Raw genomic sequence first — 6645 nt, 5'->3', positions numbered from 1 at the left:
TGAAAACAAAAGAATGATGAATGAACGTCTTGTCTGATGACACAGTCTGACAAACGCAGACAAAGCAGAGAAGAGAAAGGCTTCAGTCAAGCCTCAGTTCATTTACAGTAAGTTCTGTGTATTGTAGTGAAGTGCTGGGTGGCCACATGGTGACACTTGTGACTCTATCGATGTCAACCTAATTTTACAGTGAAACCAGAAGCCTCGTGTCATCCTCATGTGAGAGTTGAGTAAGAGGCCTAGAATACACTGGGGAGATGATACCACACACACAAACACACACATGCTAGAAAGAGGAAAATCAAAAGAGACGCTCGCGTGGTGTAAAGGGATTCGTTTGACAGTTTTACACAAGGTACAGAAGAATAGTAACTACACAGTATACACAAACACACACGGTGGCCGATATTTCTCCTGGGATTACAGTGGCATAGATCATGACACGCACCAGACGGACACAAGCACAGGGTGAACTTTGTGGCTCTGAGGGATCATGGGACAGATGCCAACTGAATGGACCATGTCAGTGCGACCAGTGTGAGGACATACGAGTCCCCTGTGGACTTCTTCTTTAAGTGAACGGGACATTAGCGTTGATGCAAGGTGGCAGATAGCTGCTGTGGGCGTTCCTCAGCTTTGAATCTGTTCTGCAGTAGCTCTACTCAGACCGGTGGTAAAAAGTGCGGCATGAAAGATGGTCTGTGAAGTTTGTTCTTTTCACTCTCAGAATTTCTACTGAGGATGACCACTTTGGTCCAGACTGAAATACCTTGCCAACTTTTGGATAGCTTGTCGGTGAGAGAGATCACTCTGATTGGCTGTTCAGGTTTTATTTCCTCGCCCCTGTAGCGAGTGAATCTGCCTGTAGAGAAACCGGGGCTAACCGGTGCTTCCTCCTCAGGCTCCACTTCACTCAGCTGCCTGACAGACCCGCTGCTTCTTCCCACTTTAACCTGAATAACAAACCGGGGCTAGCTGTGAGGCTAGTGGAGTGTTAGCCGAAGCATGACGGGAGGGAAGCACAGCCAGTTAGCCTCCGCTAGCCTCCCAGCTAGCCCCGGCTCTCCGTTTGGATCCAACCGGAGCACCGAGCCCTGGTTTGTTATTCAGGTTAAAGTGGGATGAAGCAGCGGGTTTGTCGGGCAGCTGAGTGAAGCTGAGTGAAGTGGAGCCTGCGGAGGAAACACCGGACCGTCTGGATGTAATAGTCCATGGAGGTGCTGCGGTGCTCGGCTGCAGAGATAGGAAACCCCTCGGCTGACAGGATGTACCAATCTCTCACTGCGCTACTTTGTTTATCTCATGCATTCCTCTGACTTCTGGTTTCCATTTTTACGTTATTTCCTCTCACACAGCGCAGAACGTATGTGCTACTTCGCCGTCGAATGTAGTCTTTGTAGTGTGTTCAAATGCAACTGACACAGGGCGACGTGAGGCGACGTGAGGCGATGTAGACGACGCAACAGTTGGCTTTCGTCGCTGCTAGTTCTTTGATGTCGGTTTGGTGTGTCAGCACCTTTACCTCTCATCTCCTTACTGTTTGATTTCCATTTTGGTTTCCAGAAGACATTGATAAACTCTCACTGCTCATCAGTCCATTTCATGACCGTTATCTTCGATTGGTCAAAGACAGGCTGCATAGAGAAATAAAACTGTCATCTGGATCAGAAGTGTTTTTGCAGCTTTAAACAGCTGTTATTTGAAGTTTAGCCTCAGCCAGTACAATGACATTTCCACTTTATTGCTTGGCCAGTGATAAATAAGTTGGGTCTTAAATCTAATGCATTATTGTAAACTGCCACTGTTCTGCAAATACAACACACTGCCCATCATGTGAGATGATAACGGTCAGCCGCAGCCGCTCATCTCTTAGATGTTTTATATTGTATTAGAGTTGTGTTTGGGCTGCAGCGGCAACACAGAGCGGAATTCCTGTCAGATGACTTTGGTTTCAGACAAATACAATTTAAGGTAAGTGGAAGCGTCTTTGAAATAAAATCAAATGTTTACAGAGCGATTAATGTACCAAATTGAGAGGAATCTTGGGGCAATGACCGAGATTCATGGAAGTTTACGCACACTGGGTTCACTGTAAACTAAGTAGCCCAGCCTGGGTTTGATGTAGGTCAACTGTTGCAGAGGACTGTTTCAGTGGACTGGATAAATGAAAAGCATTCAACTCTCACTTTGACTTTTCATAACATGCAGGACTAACACATTGTAAAGTATGCCGTGTCCTGTATGTTTAGTGCCTATTTTATGATGGTCTGTACACTGTAAGATTTTGTGTAATCGATCAATTGAACACCAATGTTACTGCAAACACATTTTCAAGGTGTGAAGTGACGTATGTGATGTATGTCACATGACATATTACATTAGTCACAAACGTATGTATTTTAAGCCAAACCATGAGGCTTTTTCAAAACCTAACCATGTGCACTTTGTTGCTTAAACCTAAGGAAGTAAACCTAAAAGAAATATTTTTTTACCTAAGTTGTAAATTTATCTTGAAAAGAGACTGCATTCATGTAACGAGCAGAAACTGTACATTTCCTGTGAGAATGTAAGTTTATTTTGACAAGACACAATGCATGTAACAAGTATAAATTGACATGTTGTACCTTAGCGTCCAAAACCAACACTGGAGTATCTAGAGCATGAGGTAATGAGCGTCTAGATGTTCAAAGCCACTGACCAAGCACACGTTGCACTGCAGTACCACAAGTGGCCACTGGGACAAATTGGCAGCAAGGCTGAGTTGCGGCGCCATGTCCAGCTTGCTTAATACAGCCATGCACGGGAGTAGCTGCAATAGTTGTTGCTCATGAAGAGACTTCTCTATAATTTCGCCTGTGCACTACACAGTATACTCTATGTAATAACATCAGAATCATACAATCTGAATGTTAAGACTCAAACTTATGTTCTTAACTCATTTTCTCAGTTTTAAGATTTTTTTTGGCTTTTGCCTTTATTGGATAGGATCGTCTAAGCAAGGGGGTAGAGAGAAAGGGGATGGCATGCAGCAAAGGGCTGCAGGCTGGAATTGATCCCAGAGCCGTTGCGGTCAGGACATTGCCTTCGTATACAGGATGCCTGCTCTACCCACTAAGCTACCACATACCCCATTAGCTCATTTTCTAACACCATTAGCCCCTTTTCCACTGCAGGAACTTTCCTCATTTACCCGGGATTTTGAAAAACCTCGACCAAAATTACCCAGGTAAAAAACTTGCCCTCAACCCCAAACTTTACCAGAAAAAAGTACCGAGTGGAGGGGTAGGACTTTTCAGATAACCCAGAATTTTTGAGAGGCGGGGCTGTGTGCTGAAGAGTGCTGATTGGTGGGACACACACTTGCAGCGTTCCGCACTTTCTGGCACAGGCAGCCAAAGCAAACTTTATTTCATTTTTACAATCTTCACTTTGTTTGTGTTTTGGTTAAGGATGGGTACCGAACACCCGATATCGGTTCTTTTGTGCCGGGGCTGAGCTCCTCCACACACACATATCCACACATGCATCGACGCAACACGGTAACCGGTGAACAGCCGAGCGGCCGCAGTGGAAACGAAGTTAAGATAACTCGAAAATGACTCTAGTTTAACGGCAGCTACACCTTAGCGAGTAAGAAGCCTTATTAATACACGTGTTCATCAAGCATGAACATGTAAACATGTAGACAGCAATATTCAATATGCTCCGTCCACTGTGTCTCATCCACCGACTCTAAGTTCCTGGAAATGTTGGTGGAAAAGGGGCTACTGATGGTTAGTGAACTTTGATACATTTCTCAATTTAATTGTCTGCTTTTGCAGTATGTTTCATGATGCTTAATTTGCCTGTGTTTTGTCTGTTTGCAGATATAAGTTTCAGTGCATTGAACTCTAGAAGTTTGTCAAAGACTAAAAGAATTGTCTCCCAAAGAAAGACAAGATTTTCCAGAGATTTCTGTCTTTAACACAATATACGTCTGTTAAACACCATAAACCAACATTTACCAACTATGAAGTGACAACAGATCTTATGTCTTAACAGCATCCCATGTTTTGTGCAGACAGTGTTTCCTTTTTAATGTTGAGCTTTTTGCATGACCAATAAAAACTATACTCTTGTAATTACAGTAAAGTACGATATAAATCATTGGCATGGTTATAAAGTGATAAACTGACCATGCTGTGCTGGTGCAGAGATGAAGCTCCGGATATGGCATAAAAAATGTATTCAAAATGTCCAAACTAGAGGAAAGCTCATGTACAATTCCAACACAGAACCAATGAATTATGTGCAGGACAACCGGTTGGCTTGAATCAGATTTTTCTCTTTATTATTCATTGTTAATTGTTTGCTGTGGATAGAGAGCTCTCTTAGTTTCCCTCTCTTTCTATTCAGTTGACATTCCTGATGGGGAAAATCCAGAATTCCTAATGAAGTGCAAAACATTACATATGCAGGGAGAAATTTTGGATCGCTCGCAGCTACAGTCTCGCAGTGTTCCCGCTGCATGAATCTGCAGCAACAACTCCAGTGCCAAAAGAGCAAGAAACAGAAATGACATATGCTGCAAAGCTTGAAATGTATGTAACTTCCTCAATATTATCCTTGACTGGCTTGCTTTGTTTCAAATGTGTGTCCAAACCATGTACACAGATGAATGACCCAGCAAAGGAATTCCTGCTGCAGCTCAATGAAATGGCTTATGCAGGGCAAATTTAATATGTGGTTTTGCCCAGACAATACCGGGTTTTGAACAGATCTGCTATGCCCTGGAGCTGGGTGATGAAGAAGAGCAACACAGAGGAGAATGGGGCCTTTGTGAGCCTCCGAAAGTTTGATGGCCCCTTTGCAGGATGCAGCAAAACCTGACCCAGGAAGACGAGTCCCTTAAGGGGAAATAAGACCGGTAACCATTACATAAGTGCAACAAATAGCCAATAACTAAGCATCATAAGAAGTGCACAAAGAAGTGTAACTTTGCATCACTGATGATTCCGCTCCAAATTGGAAAATCGACGAAAATTTCCACTGCTGTATGGCCTAAGGGGACGACAGCAGGATGTGGTGGCTCTTTGTGAGTGGCAAATACCATAGAGATGTATACGATAAGATGCAGCAGAAAGTAAAATATTATTATTAAAAGATAAAAAATAATAACCTGCGATTGTGAATCTGTACAGAAGGAAGAACAGGATAAACCTTATATTCAGCCTGTTTAGGCAACCTATGATTCAACATTACCCATAATGCATCACCAAGCCACCCCGAGGGAACACTGCTCGGTGCTGTTGCCGGCACTGAGTAACCAGTGGATTCTCTGATTGCATTTTAGCACATTAAGCTCTTTTGTAAACATTTGATAACATTCAAAGAAGGTGTAAGGCTGCTCCAAATGACATTAGCCGCACTAACACAAGTCATCTGACAGGAATCGCTCTAATTTCTAGTGTAGATTGTTTTCATGCAGAATTCTAACATGATAATTGAATTTGCTGTTCTAAGTTGCTTTCTCAAGTCCAGTCACATGTTCCCATTAGCCGTTTAGCCTCCTCTTTGGTTGTGGCATAACAGGCCAAGAAGAAGAAAGCCAAATGACTATTAACCGCAGCACTTTGATCATTTTGTAACATGTTTAAATGATACCATTCACTTGTACGAGTTCATTCAGTGAACCAAAGGCCAGCTGCTGGAACAAAGTCAGATGTTTTGGAATACAATCACAATTTAAACTTGTAAAATTAAACGTTTATCCTGCTGTTAAGTGGCCTTTTTTCTTTTTGAAGAGCAAACTTCATGAAGTTCTTACACAACTAAACGCAAAAGAGAGTCAATGAGGTAATAAGTGGAAACTGGATTCTACTAATGAATTAATGTGAACAATTAAGAATGTATATGGTATATACATATAATGTATTTTTAACAGTACTCATCTATAAACGTGAATCTTATAATGTGATGCATCTATAAACAACACAAAAGGCCCCTACGTAGGAGAAATGCAGTAGGTGACCATACGATTGACATTGCCAGCATCTTAAAACTCATTAAAGCTTTTGAAGATAGATCATGTGACAACAGCACTTGACACATACAGTGGCATGCAAAAGTTTGGGCACCTCTGGTCAAAATTTCTTTTACTGGGAATAGAGTAGAAAATGAACTGATCTCCAAAAGGCATGAAGTTACAGATGAAACATACTTTTCAACATTTTAAGCCAGACAGCAAAAGTTTGGACATCCCAAGACATTTGAGCTCTCAGAGAACTTTTACCAGGGTCTCAGACCTAGGTTTGCTGTTAGGGCTGTGGCTTGTTCACAGTCATCATTAGGAAAATTCAGGATATATAAATTTCAAAGCTTTATAAATACTCTGACTCCTGAAATCTTGTCCAAACAATCAGCAGCCATGGGCTCCTCTAAACAGCTGCCTAGCACTCTGAAAACTAAAATAACTGATGCCCATAAAGCAGGAGAAGGCTATAGGAAAATATCAAAGCGTTTTTAGGTAGCTGTTTCCTCAGTGCGTAATGTAATTGAGAAATTGCATTTAACAGGAACTGTAGAGGTCAGGTTGAGGTCTGGAAGACCAAGAAAACTTTCTGCAAGAGCTGCTTGTAGGATTGATAAAAAAAAAAAAAAAAAAAA

Source organism: Epinephelus moara, chromosome 10 (genome assembly GCF_006386435.1).
Source record: "Epinephelus moara isolate mb chromosome 10, YSFRI_EMoa_1.0, whole genome shotgun sequence".
In the NCBI taxonomy this organism is placed as follows: domain Eukaryota; kingdom Metazoa; phylum Chordata; class Actinopteri; order Perciformes; family Serranidae; genus Epinephelus; species Epinephelus moara.
The sequence above is the reverse complement of the archived record's forward strand: the minus strand, read 5'-3'. Positions refer to the sequence as shown.